The sequence below is a fragment of the Lissotriton vulgaris genome, chromosome 5 (genome assembly GCF_964263255.1).
Source record: "Lissotriton vulgaris chromosome 5, aLisVul1.2, whole genome shotgun sequence".
NCBI classification, from domain to species: Eukaryota; Metazoa; Chordata; class Amphibia; order Caudata; family Salamandridae; genus Lissotriton; species Lissotriton vulgaris.
In genome coordinates this window covers 159,499,553-159,514,707 of record NC_141693.1, presented here as the reverse complement: position 1 = coordinate 159,514,707, position 15,155 = coordinate 159,499,553, and positions in this window count along the sequence as shown.

Sequence of the window (15,155 nt, the reverse complement as noted above, 5' to 3'; positions counted from 1 at the left end):
GATACAATTTACGACCTCGTAATATGGACAAATAAAGCAGGCAACTGCCTATTGTGATATTTTGAAATTTTAAACTTTTGCCTTCAGCCAGGAAGTTTGCTATTGTTTTGTTGTTTTTAAAATTGCCTTGCCGTCTGGGTCGCCGTAGGGTCGTGGCTGTGTGCCTAGTTGAATCTGCGGGGGTCTGACACAAGGTCGATCTTTCTGTTGGTTCTGGGAACTCCCAGGGCTGATAGAGGCATTTTCATCTACGTACACATCATCAGTGGTCGCGAGCGGATTGTAGAAGATGGAGCTTCCTGCGCTGCAACGAGAAAATGTGATTTATGTTCGCAGAAACAGACTTTACAGAATTCTTCACAGCAAATGCTTTTTGATACAATGTGCCATTACATTTTTGATTGTTTTGATAACGTTGGTGGGTGGAATAGTCTTTGGTATGAGTTTGATTTTTATGCCAGTAACCACAGTACCTCCCCTTGATCCTGCTACTTCTACTGTTTCTTCTATACACTCTTTTCACTCGTTTCCTGAACATGAGCAAGCTCGACGCTCAGAATTCATTAATAACACTTTTGTACAGCTCTTGCATCAACACCAACTGGTAGTTAACACTACAGACTGCTGGGTGTGTGGCTTGATACCCCGCACTATGGATAAAGGCATTCCCTATCTGGTTTTGCCTTTCAGCTATAATGGATCATTTCAGGCCCTTCAAACCATCTTTGCTTATGCCCTTGAAACCTATCCACCACGTCCACCACGTTCCACTAAATATAACTCTGCCAACAAAGCCTTAGTCCAGGGAATTATTGACATGATCAAGGACGTCAATAATACTCCATCTTACCCTAGAGACGAATTGCGAGTATATTTAAGTTGGAATTCTTCAGAGTATCGCCTTAGTTTGGGAGAAAGCAAACGTAAAAGCTCAACTCCAATCTGGGTCGTACCTCACCGACGTCAAGTCTGTTTGCAAGGTAATGGGAGAAATCCGAGAGCTCAGCTAGGGAGGAGTGAGTGCGTAGAGACTTACGTGTTTCCGTCTAACTCTTCCCCTGCTTTTCTTACTGCTAGGGGTACCTACTTCATCTGCCGAGATAGGGCATATACATGGTTGCCTGCTGACTTTTCAGGATCATGTTATATTGCTCGATTGTTGCCTCCAACATACACTGCTTCATCTGATTACCACAAGACCAGAGTAGCAAGAGGTGTCTTCAGCAAGGAAGATACCGCTGGTCAGGAAGCTGGAGACTTCTTCAAAGGTTTCCTTCCGTTCTGGGGGCCTATGGCCAATAGTAGAAACATACGTCAGCTAACACGGGTAGTTGAATCTACTATTACCGAAACTGCTGGTGCCCTTAGCAATTTGACAGCTGAGCTTCAGGCGGATAGACTCATGACGTTGCAGAACCGTATGGTTCTAGACGTAATACTTGCAGATCGAGGTGGGGTATGCAGAATGATCCAATCGAGCTGCTGTGTCTTTATTCCTAATAATGCTCCAACAGTCTATGAGGCGATCTCGAAGCTACACAAGATTTCCGACTCTATTCATGTAGACAAGGGAAACTGGTCCTTCATGGAGTGGTTTTGGACTCTGATATCAGCGTGGGGATGGAAGGTTCTAATGGTCATTGGTGTCATCTTAGTATTCCTCTTCTCATGCTGCCTGATTATCCAGTGTGGTCCAGCTCTGTGTAGTCTTTGTGCTGCAACCTGTTTTAGGAAACCACCTGCGTTTGGAGAAAAGGCGCGAGAAAGGATGATGATACAACAGCATGTCACTGACCTGATGAGCATAGAATTAGACTCTGACATAGACTGAGTAATTGCCTATGTAAGGGCAAAAGGAGGGTCTGAGGTTCCGTGACGATTTGAACCCGTGTTTTCAATATCGTCGGAAATACATAATATTGGTATCAGCGAACCGCAAATGATCCATTTAGCATATCCTGGTGTTTTCGCTATGCTACGAGCAAGAGTACTCCTGTTACAAACACATTTCTGATCTACCCATGGCATCCATCTTAGATCATGGCGGCCATTTTGTGTTTCTTGCCCTCACATACGCAATAACCTCTGATCACTTCATTTCAAATAAGGACACGTAGGCTTAGCCGACGATTCACCTCTTTTAGTGACACGTGCACCTTGGAACAGAACACGCTGTAGCTGCATGACTCGACAAAGGCTGCCTCCTCTGCCCGAGGCCAGCCCTACCGAACTGGTTCTCGTGTCCATTGTCCCGATCATGATTAGGCGGCCGAAGCCGGTAGCCTTGCCCATTTACAACCCACAAACATCCCTTATCCCACTTTTCTATCTTCCACACCTGGCTCCGTTCCTTTCTTTCTGAATCTTTATTAGGGGGAGGTAACGAAATTTACGATGAGGCGGTCCGGCTCTTGAATGCAATATTGACAAGGGATTGTGATGAACTAGTGGGAACCCCTCTTCGTAATGTTTGGCATCAGATATTATCGACAGTTCCTGTGTAACGCCAAATATTTATTGTTTAGGACACAAAGGTTTGGGAATGTACTAACATGTGAAATATTTGCCTGGAGCACAATTTTTAGTATATAAGGAGCAACCCTCTTTTTACAAATCGAACAGGCTCCTAGACACTGCCCATGCGTGGTTTCTGTGACTTCTGTGTCCCTGCAGTAATAAACCTTTGGTCTTTGACGCCACCATCGAGAAGCCCGTGTTTCTGTTTATTTGTGCACCAAGGCAGGTGGAACTCCGGGGTCTTCGGGTGTTGTTCCCTGACACCTCTGGACGGAACCAAAAAGTCCAGAACTCCAGTGCCAATCCTTGCTGCCCGGTTGCTCATGTGGAAATCTTCCATAAACAGCGAGGGGGCACGGCGGGAGATGCACTGTTGTGTCACGCCGACGGTACGCCCTTGACCAGGTACTAGTTTAGAAGGGTCTTGGAGCTGACGATCAGACAGGCAGGTCTGGACCCCAAGGAATTTGGCACTCACTCATTTAGGATTGGGGCAGCAACTGAGGCAGTGGCAAGGGGCCTCCCGGTTAAAAATGTGAAGGAAATTGGGAGATGGTCCTCTGAATGTTATAAACAATATGTGCGAATTGACATGTTGTGACAGGATGGTGCTCACACCCGGTTTGTTTTTGGTTTTTTGCAGTTTCTCAAACCTGTGACGCAGGGGAGGAACTTTCCACCGGGCATCAACGATCTACGCCATCACGGAACAAGCATCGGGATCAACACAAGAAAATGGTTTGGATCGTGGGTCACTCGTATGTGAGGCGTGCTGAATGTGTTTTTCTTTCAGGAGACCATAGAAAAAGGGCCGCGCAAAAGGGGTTTGACATTTCATTCTTCGGGAGAGGGGGTCTATGTCTCACCCAGTTCAGGGACTTCTTCCAGGGACTCTTAGCTCAACAGCCCGCCCCCCCGTCAGTGGTGATACTTCACCTGGGGGAGAATGATTTGGCCAAATTGGGGAGACGCATCCTTATTGAGGAGATCATCTCCACTGCGGGGTGGGTGGCCAGGACTTGCCCGGGTTGCACGGTAGTATGGTCGCAACTTATCCCTCGGTGGCAGTGGCGAGCGGGGGACTCGGTTAGGGCGTTGAATCACTCGGTAAAGAGGATCAACACGCAATTGGACAAACTTTTTCGGGCCCCCCGGTTGCAGACGATTCCACATGGGTGTATCTGGGGCGAACAGTATTACCTAGGGGATGGAGTACACTTGACTGAGGCAGGGAATGTTTTGTGGTCTAACAATCTCTGGGCCTGGTTAGAGGGTTTTGCTAAACAAGATTGCTGATTTGGGTCTAGGTAGGGGGAGGCCAGATCGTCGGTTAACAATGCTGGCCTGTGGCGGTAAGGTCATGACCGGTGAGCAGCTATTTTAAGGTCTGAGGGGGCGGGCATCATCCATGGGAGGTTCCCGTCCAGGGGGAGGGGCCATTGGCCACTCCAAGAACTCCAGGGGCAAGGTAACTGGTGCTTCAAAGGGGCGCGGGTTGGAGTAGTCATGCTTTCCTTAGGCTGGTAGCCACCCCGGGCGCGCATACTTATGACGTCACCGGATGGCGCAGAGTAAGGGCCCTCCTTTAGTGGGTAAATGGAGTTCACGGCGTAGACCGGGTAATTACCAGGACCGGCTGCGCATGCGCACATCTCTAGGTAAGGCGCAGCTAGTAGGACCTGACACCGGTTAGCGACCTTGCCATATGGCCAGAAATGTAGTATACAAAAATCAAGATGAGGATGTTAGCTTCGGTTAGGAAACAATCTGTATTAGAGTTTCTGTTAAGGTTAGCCTCTCAAACTTGTTGACAATATTGTATCTAATGTCCTGCTGATTTTTGTATAAATTGTTGATCATGCAATTAAAAACCTTTTTAATTTCATACCTTAATAAATACGGCCGGGAGGTCCTGCGACCTCCCGCCTTCCAAAGATAACCAGGTCTCATGTTCATGTGTCAGGTGTTGGTGTGGTCAGATGGGGGGGGGGGCGGCAGCCAGTCGCTGACCATGTGAAAAGGGGGGGCTCTTGGCCCCCCCGCCCGCATGGCGGCGCGGCGATCGCCCCCTCCCTTTGTGCCCCTCGGTGGTGGGGCGTGCCCTCCTGGGCGCGCCCCACCACCGATTGGTTGGTGCCCTCCCTGACCCGGATACCATGGTAGGATGTCCGGGTCAGGGGCGGGCGTGCCGGGAGGGGCTGGGTGGGGGCGTAGCCACCCCCACCCAGCCCCTTGGGGATAAAGAAGCGGGGAGCGCCCAGGAGACCCTCTTCTCCCTGTACGCTCCTCCACAGCGTGTTGTGCCCCGCGCTCGGGGCTTCTTGTTTTTCCCACCCACCATCCCCGAAACTAAATGATTGATGTTGTCTTAGTCTAGTTTAAGCGTAATCTGTAGGTGGTTGTTGAGATCCTTGATATGCATAAGTGATCTGTGTCTGGTTTGTATATTATGCTGGTGATGCTTTCTTTAGGAATTTTTTCCCCTTTTAGTGAACTGTGATGAAACATGTTATGATATTGCAATTGTGCTTAGGACTTTTTTCCCTTTGTAGCTTTAAATTGATGTTTTGATGTGTTAGCTAGAGTAGTTGTCATTAGAATTTTTCTCCTAGGTCGTCGTATTTATTAGGTTTGGGGCATGCGGTAAGGTCATGACCGGTGAGCAGCTATTTTAAGGTCTGAGGGGGCGGGCATCATCCATGGGAGGTTCCCGTCCAGGGGGAGGGGCCATTGGCCACTCCAAGAACTCCAGGGGCAAGGTAACTGGTGCTTCAAAGGGGCGCGGGTTGGAGTAGTCACGCTTTCCTTAGGCTGGTAGCCACCCCGCGCGCGCATACTTATGACGTCACCGGATGGCGCAGAGTAAGGGCCCTCCTTTAGTGGGTAAATGGAGTTCACGGCGTAGACCGGGTAATTACCAGGACCGGCTGCGCATGCGCACATCTCTAGGTAAGGCGCAGCTAGTAGGACCTGACACCGGTTAGCGACCTTGCCATATGGCCAGAAATGTAGTCTACAAAAATCAAGATGAGGATGTTAGCTTCGGTTAGGAAACAATCTGTATTAGAGTTTCTGTTAAGGTTAGCCTCTCAAACTTGTTGACAATATTGTATCTAATGTGTATAAATTGTTGATCATGCAATTAAAAACCTTTTTAATTTCATACCTTAATGAACACGGCCGGGAGGTCCTGCGACCTCCCGCCTTCCAAAGATAACCAGGTCTCATGTTCATGTGTCAGGTGTTGGTGTGGTCAGATGGGGGGGGGGCGGCAGCCAGTCGCTGACCATGATGATTTAGGATCAGTTTCATCAAATATGTGCGGTCATAATTTGGCTCCGTATATCTGCAGACAGGGTTTACCGTGATGTATATGCACTCAATGCATCAGAAAATAAAATGACAATTTATCCCACACATTGATCCTGGAAGAAACACTTCCTGACATTGCTGCTCATGAAACTGGCTCGAGATGATCATTTGTGGTCTTGATTGTGCCATGTATAAACAAACATAAATTGCTAAGATTAGGATTTAGAGTAATGTTTGCAACAAGTAATGTATTCCAGTTAATGGGTTTGGTTTATTTTGCATAACTATTGTTCTGTCCTGTACTTTGCTGTGTTTTTTTGCAAATGGAAGACTGGTTCAGCAAAAATCGGGAGTACTCACAAACGTTTGAAAGCCTATGATTACACCTACCACACATGTTTAGGTACGTCGTGTGTTTGAAGAGTGGATTGCCAGAGAGATAGCATCTCTTTGGCAAGTAGAATCAGTTACGAAAGTTAACATCATTCATCCAATAAGATTCAATAGGTGAATTCTATGTAAAACCCCAATGTTTCTACTGTCCCCAAAATTAAGTGAACTTTGAAGTATAAGTGCAAACGCCATGCAACATATGAAAGATAGCTAAAAAATATTTATCTGTGTAAAATGAAATACATTCTTCTATTTTTGTTGTGGTTCAGCAGTTCCAAAAGAAAACATGAGCGCCGACTCAAAAGAAAATAATACATCCATTCATAGTTTGAACAGAAAAAAGGGTTTATTTTCCAGCCTTGTACTATGGGATGGCTCTTAATGACCATGGGGCCGATTCACAGAACTAATCTGAGACAAAATCCTAAACTTACTACTTTTGGTATTCACGAAAGGCATTTAGTAGTAGTAAAGTTAGGATTTTGTATTAAATTTGACTTAAGACAGACTTATGTCAGACTTAAGACAGACCTAATACAAACTTAAGACAAACTTAGGACAGACTTAAGACAGACTTAAGACAAAATCCTAACTTTACTACTACTAAATGCCTTCTGTGAATACCAAAAGTAGTACGTTTAGGATTTTGTCTCTGATTACTTCTGTGAATCGGGCCCCATATATTTAAAAAAACTAGATCTAACGTATGCCAAGAATAGTAAAATATCATACATTCCACTTTACATACGCACAGTGATGACTAAGACTCTATGACTGCCTAGCCATGCCTTCCCCGGACCGGAAACAAGCTTCCTAGGACCATCCATCACCACCCCCTTTTGTACCGCTTTGTTCGCCATAAGTTGGCAGGGTGTGCTCAGACGTGATTCCCTTGCTCACTTTGCCACTGGATTTAAGCAAGCCTGGCTGAATACGGCTGTAATGCCAGAAACCGGTCCTAGGAAGCTTGTTTCCGGTCCAGGGAAGGCATGGCTTCGCAGTTCGGGCTGGACTGTTCCCATGAGGCACAGGGTCAGACTGATTTGCATATGGCCATGTCTGAACTGGGGTGACAGAGTGGGCTAAAGAACGCTGATGGATTAAACCCAGATCTTTTGACTTGGTGTGAGTGCTTGATTGGTTCAGATGCTCCGTCTGTCGGGTTCAAGATGTATCGGACAGAATTCCAATACATCAGGAGTGAAGCTGCTGCCTCAACTTTCCCTAGGAGTACCGCCACCCTGTGTTCTAAGAAACAGGCAGGGTGAATAGGTAACCCCAGAAAAAGAAGAGACCAAGTCAAAAGGTCTATCCGCTAGAGGAAAGTTCAATAGGACGGGGAGGCAATAGCTGCAGTGGAAACAAAAAGAGAAAATAGCACAAAGTTATTCTATTGTGTACCCCACATCTTAACCCCCGCTTAGAAAAGACACTGTGTGTGTGATGTCCCAAACTTACCCATGAGATACATAAATCAGGATTACAACAGCGGTGACATAAAAATAGGCAACTTGATCTCAAACAAAAAATAACTGGTTCCAGTACTTCCAAATGGAATGCGATATCTCCACACTAGATCCGGTGAATGAGAACCAAAAGGAAATCCCAAAGTAACCAAACAATGAAAGGCCAATCTTAAAGACCATGAATGTCTGCAATTTTGTAAATAAAGTTTTTGTCTTCCGTGATTCAAATCCTCTGAGACAACATTTGGCAATGAACGGAGAAGGAGAAGCGTCTTCTCTTCGTACAGCACGCGTAAAGCCGACGTCAATGAGCAGAGAGGAATAGCGTCTTTCACACGCTGTTCTTGGTCATAGTCTTGTACGCGTCAATAAAGTGGTACGACTCAAACAAAAGAAAAGGAACACAATCAGGAAAGCATCCACCCGTTATCGTCACGGGGACACACAAGAAGTCTCTGGTGAGTTTTGTAATAAACGGGACAGGGCAGTGACTACCGCCCGACTCAGAAATGTCGAGCGAAATGGATCCAAAATGCAGCAGGCATCCGCTCATACAGAACTTTTCTGTAGACAAAGCATGAAGCACTCACGAACAGGACGCAGAACGATCTTTGAAGTCTCAATGCACAAAAAGGGGTGGGGGATGAGCGGGCTAAACAGCATACGAAGGGGAGTCAGGAATTTCCAAAAGGGGAGCTTGACACAATAGGATTTCCACAGGCGAACAGGAACAGAAAGGAAAGCCAAGCGCCGCCATTACTGCGCTAGGAGGTTAAGTTACTCCCACCATGGTCATGTGACCTGTTTCAGGGCAGTATGGGACAACACACCACTCTTCCCAGTGTAAGGAATTATGGGACTCGTAGTGCAGGTTGCGATTCCCTCCTAGAAGACCTAACACCGTCCATCACCACCCCCTTTTGTACCGCTAAATATATTAAGGTGCACATGATACGAGTAATTTATCTGACAATCAAGTAATCAAATCCACATATGTGCAGATGGTGTAGTGCTTTTAATGGCCAATATATTTACAAATTGCTATAAAACTCACATAAAACATCCTGGGTTGTCTCTCTAGTTTGGTAAGAAGGGGGAACCCCAATTAAATTTCTACTATTCCCCTTGAGATCTTGATCACACGACAACCACAGACGTTGTTTGGATGTTTGGACCCACTATTGATTATACCAGTCTCATCAGGTCGATGTCTCCGAGAATCTACAATGAAAGAAAATGGGCAGTAATATCTCCTCCTCTGACATAATTCCTTCATTTTCTCTGAAGTGTGTGAACCCTACTATAATTCTTTTGTATGGTATCCTTGTGGCTGTCGCCCAACTGAAACCCTTGTTTATAGTAGATCACTTAACAGAGAACTACCTAAACAAGCATTTGCAATGCAATAGGTCTCGCATTAGGAAAGTTTGAGCTATTGGTATTGTAAATGACACATTTTTTATTTATGTTTTGTTTTTGAAAATAGCAAAATTAATAGCTTTGTCATTTACAATGCCAATAGTTATAACTTACGCAAATGTGACACCTATAGCATTTGTAATGCAATATGAGTTGTATTTATATGTATTGATAAGACAAATAACAATGGCTTTTCATTTTTTCAAATAATTAATACTTAAATAAAAGTTATTGTAATTTACAATGGCAATAGCTTAAACTTTTGTAAATAACTTTTGTGAAGATTATGTTCAGTGTATTTTATTGTGACGAAAATCCAAGAACAGAAGTGAAATACTAACATCTTTTTGTTACATTTGTAATAAAGCTTGAAACATTGAGAGAACATATTTGAACCAGTTGTTGTAGAATGGTTGCACAGATTGATGCGGTGGTGACGCTGAGTGATGTTGTGGTGGCAAACGAGTAATGCTGTGGCATTTAGTGATGCTGTGGTAGCGCATAGTGATGTTGTGGTGCCCCTGAGTGATGCTGTGATGGTGTTGAGTGATGCTGTATGCTATGCTATGTTTTGCTAACCTATGTTTTGTTATGCTATGCTATGTTTTGCTATCCTATGCTTTGATTTGTTATGCCATGCTATGCTGTGTTTTGTTATGCTATGCTATGTTTTGTAATGCTATGCTATGTTTTGCCATGCTATGCTTTGTTATGCTATGCTATGTATTGTTATGCTATGCCATTTTTGTTGTGTTTTATTATGCTATGCTTTGTTTTGCTATGTTATGTTTTGTTATGATATGCTATACTATGTTTTGTTGTGTTTGGTATGCTATGCTATGTTTTGCTATGCTATTATATGTTTTGTTTTGCTATGCTATGTTTTGTTGTGTTTTGTTAAGCTATGCTATATTTTGTTGTGTTTTGCTATGTTTTGTTATGCTATGTGTTGTTGTGTTTTGTTATGCTATGTTGTGTTATGTTTAAGCATGAGCGGAAAATCCGTTCCGCTTGCGGATTTCGCGGATTTTCGGTAAATTCGCAATCCGCGAGATTCGCGAATTTCCTGCAAAATCCACGAACGAAAATCCGCGAATGGAACGGATTGGGTCAAAAGTTCAAGCTGACTTTGTAACTCTTTTAGAATGGCACCAGCAAGCTGCCAGAGCCATTCTAAAATAGTTACAAAAGTCAGCTTCAACAGGAAGCTCTAATAGATAAAGTAAAGCAGGTGCTGCTCAAATTCAGTTACACAATCATTAATCACCCCAAACTTGGAGTGATTAATGATTGTGTAACTTAATTTGACCTTCAACTGGAGCACCTGCTTTACTTTATCTATTAGTGCTTCCTGTTGAAGCTATTTCTAGCCATTTTAGAATGGCGCTGGCAGCTTGCCGGCGCCATTCTAAGTGGGGCTGAAGGCAGAAGGGCACAAAAGTGGGACAGAGGGCAGAAGGGGACAAAAAATGAGTGGGGCAGGGGGCAGAAGGGCACAGAAACAAGTGGTACAGAGGGCAGATGGGCATAGAAAACAAGAAGGTGGCAGTGATTAAGCAGGCAAAAAAAAACCCCCGCGAAATTGCAAAGCGCCTCGCGAACACCCGCGAACACGCAAAGCGCCTCGCAAACACCCGCGAACACGCAAAAATTAAAAAATCCGCAAATTTGCGCGAATTCACGAATTTTTCAGATTGCCAATTCGCAAATCCGCAAGTCAGCGAATTGCCAATTCGCAAAATTCGCCCATGCTTAGTTATGTTATGCTATGTTTTGTTTTGCTATCCGATGCTTTTTTTTGTTATACTATACTATGTTTAGTTTTGCTATCCTATGCTTTGTTTTGGTATGCTATGCTATGTTTTGTTGTGTTTTGTAATGCTATGCTATGTTTTGTTATGCTATGTTTTGTTGTGTTTTATTATGCTATGCTTTGTTTTGCTATGCTATGTTTTGTTATGCTATGTTTTGTTATGCTATGATTTGTTGTGCTATGCCATGCTTTGTTATGCTATGTTTTGTTATGCTATGCTAAGCTTTGTTTTGTTATGCTATGCTATGTTGTGTTTTGTTATGCTATGCTATGTTTTGTTATGCTTTGCTATGCTATGTTTTGCTATGTATGCTATGTTTTGGTGTGTTTTGTTATGCTATGCTTTGTTGTGTTTTGCTATGTTTTGTTATGCTATGCTATGTTTTGTTCTGCTATGTTTTGTTAAGCTATGCTATGTTTTGTTGTGTTTTGTTATGCTATGCTATGTTTTGTTATACTATGCTATGTTTTGTTTTGCTATGCTTTGTTATGTTATGCTATGCTATGCTTTGTTTTGCTATGCTAAGTTTTGTTTTGTTATGCTATGCTATATTTTGTTTTGCTATCCTATGCTTTGTTTTGTTATGCTATGCTATGTTTTGCTATCCTATGCTTTTTTTTGTTATGCTATGCTATGCTGTGTTTTGTTATACTATGCTATGTTGTTTTATGCTATGCTAGTGAGGATGTGTGAGGGATGTGTGAGGGTGAGTGAGGGTGTGTGAGGGTGAAGGGGTGTGAGGGTGAGGGTGTGAGGGTGAGGGTGTGTGAGGGTGAGGGGGTGTGAGGGTGAGGGGGTGTGTGGGTGGAGGGTAAGTGAGGGTGTGTGAGGGTGTGATTGTGAGAGGGGTGAGGGTGAGGGTGTGTGAGGGTGAGGGGTGTGAGGGTGAGGGGGTGTGAGGGTGAGGTGGAGAGGGTGAGAGTGTGTGAGGGTGAGGGTGGGTGAGGGTGAGTGAGGGTGTGTGAGGGTGTGTGAGGGTGAGGCGGGTGAGGGTGCGTGAGGGTGAGGGGGTGTGAGGGCGAGTGAGGGTGAGTGCGGGTGTGTGGGGGTGTGTGAGGGTGAGTGAGGGTGAGAGGGTGTGAGGGTGCGAGGGTGAGTGATGGTGTGTGAGAGGGTGTGAGGGTGAGTGAGGGTGTGTGAGGGTGAGGGTGTGTGAGGTTGAGGGGGTGTAAGGGTGAGGGGTTGTTAGGGTGTGTGAGGTTGTGTGAGAGGGTGTGTGAGGGGGTGTGTGATGGTGAGGGTGTGAGGGTGTGTGAGGATGAGGGGGTGTGAGGGTGATGGAGTGTGAGGGTGAGGGTGTGTGAGTGAGTGAGGGTGTGTGAGGGTGAGGGTGTGTGAGGGTGAGGGTGTGTGAGGGTGTGAGGGTGAGTGAGGGTGAGAGGGTTGTGAGGGTGAGTGGGTGAGGGTGACGGTGTGGGAGGGTGTGTGAGGGTGAGGGGGTATGAGGGTGAATGTGTGAGGGTAAGTGAGGGTGGGTGAGGGTGAAGGTGTGAGAGTGAGAGGGTGTGAGGATGAGGAGGTGTGAGGGTGAGGGTGTGTGAGAGTCCGAAGTTGCAAAATATGAAAGACAGTGGACTTAGGGGGTAATGAAGGAGACAGTGGGGCAATGGATGGGTAGGTCTTGGTGGGCAAAAACAGCAATCGAAGGAAAGGCTGAGCAACACTGGAGACAGGAGAGAAACATTAGCAAAAGCAGCTCAGAGCATGTGGGAGGTGGGAGGGGGTAGAAGTTTGGCACATGAGAAAACTCTCAAAATGAGGGAGACAGAAACACGGAGAGTGGGACAGGTATTTAGGGGGGAAGCATTGCGCATGTGCTCCGGCAGAATGATGTGGGTGCCAATGTTTTTACATTTATATAAATGAGATGGGTCAGCACTTCAGAAGGCCTGAAAAAGAAGTTGTGCAAAAGTAAATTTGTTTAAGACCGAGGAGCTGACAGCAATTTGCTCACAGGTATCGCTGGCTACACTCCTCCCTCCGCACCAAAATTGTTTAAAAAAATGTTGGGGGGCATATGAGGCCACAGATGAGCAGGTGGAGAGGGTAAAAGCAGCACATGCATGGCAGCAACTCTGGGGCGGGGTAAAAGCTACTGAGAGAGAAAGCAACAGAAAGCAACAGAGAGATTGTACACGGGAGAAGTACACTAGAAGAGATTAGAAAACAAGGCCTCAAGTTAGACCAATAAAGCAACAAGCTCTCTGCATTGCTGTGGTGGGGCGTGGGGAGGGAGCGAATTCCTTTCAAGTCTGATGCGGGGGCGCAAATGTTGAGCAAGCGCCCGGTGCACATGCACTGGCCATAATCCGCATTCCTAAGCCCTCTGGCAGCTTTTCCTGGAGCCCCTTCATAAAGCTCGCCGGAGCAATGTGCAAGCGCATTGGCTCAGGCGAGACCTAAAAAACGAGTAGCGACATGCAATCAATATTTCAATCTGTTTCCGATAAATGCCTTGTAACCAATAATGTATCCTTTTATCACACCTGCATTGAGTGGTTCCTGGATATAGTGTTCTATTCACCAGTATATGCTCTTCACATCCTGTCCTGACTGTCAAGGTAAATGTATTCTGCTTGGTATATTAATCACTGCTCTGGGATGCATCGTAAGCAGTGCTTTGTAAAATGAGACCGCTAACTTGTTTCTAAATGCCGTAGGGTGCCTGTTCCATTATGCAAATGTGTGACAATAGTGTCATGCATTCGGAATGTGGGAGACTGCGTGAGAGAGAATGATAAAATGGCTCTTAACTAAATATAAACATTGAATGTAGCACTTGTAAATACTGCAAAATAAGCAGTTAGAACACGCTGGTATGCAGAACAGCTGACACATGGTGTCTCGTTTGTTCAGCATTTTGTAGTGTCTGAAGAAGCTGCTGCCTGGGAAAATCTTCATTAGTAAAGATCAGTCTACAACAACTGAACCGTCAGTTCACTATTTAAAGGCAGCCATGTTGAATGAGTGCCACAGTACTTGACTAAAAAAATGTGAGAAGTGTCCCTATTTGCTGCTTGGGGCAAAAAATGTCTGTCGATGTAAAGATCGCACTTGTGTATAGTTTACTGGGGTGCCTTCATCTGGATAGGATGCCCACCAGCATGTTGGATCCGGCCCTTTTGACAGGTTCACCCCGAAACTTTTTGCTTTTGCCTAGCCTGTTTCTGTAACCTGGTGTGGGTGATTTTAGGTCTCTGTGCACTTTTTTCACTGTGGTCCAGTGTAAAGTGCGTGTGCCCTCTGTGTGTGTGGTGAGAGTGGCCTGCTCTCCCATAGGAATGCATGGGGAATATGTGTGACCATGGTAGTTTCTGATGTGTGGGGAGTGCAGGGTCGAGTTTGGTATGTATGAACTCGTGAGAGTGAATGCTGCGCAATGATGGATGCAACATGATTGTGTCTAGTGTGGAAGTGCCACTTCTAGAGGTTGGCATGTTTGTGTAATTTGTGTCTGACGTGTGATTGGCTGGAGCTGGCTGGTGAGCCTGGCTACAGGAGTCAAGATGGGTATGCCCCAGTGGTGAATGGAGAGATTAGCATGCTGATGTGAGGGAGGGGTACACCTGGGACCTGAATAGGGCTGAGCTTTCCCCACACAATGCTGTCTCCACCCCCTGTGGTGCGTCTGATGTCCCTAGCCTGGCCAGTGAAAGGGAGTTCCCCATAACCAGTTGTAGTTGGTTCTTACATTGCCTACACCCTGCTAGACAAAGGGATTTTTGTGTATAAAAAGAGGCTGTGACCTCTTGTAAAAGGTTCTTGTTTTTCTAACTTGAAACTACCAGCGGCGTGCTGCTGCTGGGGCCCAGGGGAAGGCTTGCCTCCCTGGGCCCTGCCCAGCCCCTGGATGCTGGAGGAATTTCCTTGTTGGGAGCTGCTTGTGCCACCATGCCTCCAGGACCTTTTCTTTGGACCCTGTGCTGTTGCTGGATTGTTTCCTGGACTTGGGAGAGACTTTGGGGTTGCCCCAGCACCTTTTGGAGTGCTGGCTTCGTTTCTTTGGATGCCCCTAATTTTGCGCTGTCTTTCTTCCTTGGGAGCGCTGTTTAACTCTGGCAGCGCTGGGCTGGGCGCTGTTGCTGCATATTGCCTGCTGTTTAAGTATTTTTTTTATTATGGGTGCCACCCCGTTTATTGAATTATTTCACTTGTGCCCACTCCGTTTCTACTTTTATTTTTACAACCGAGGGTGCCCACCCCTCGTTATGCCCCTTTGTTTCACCGCCGTGGG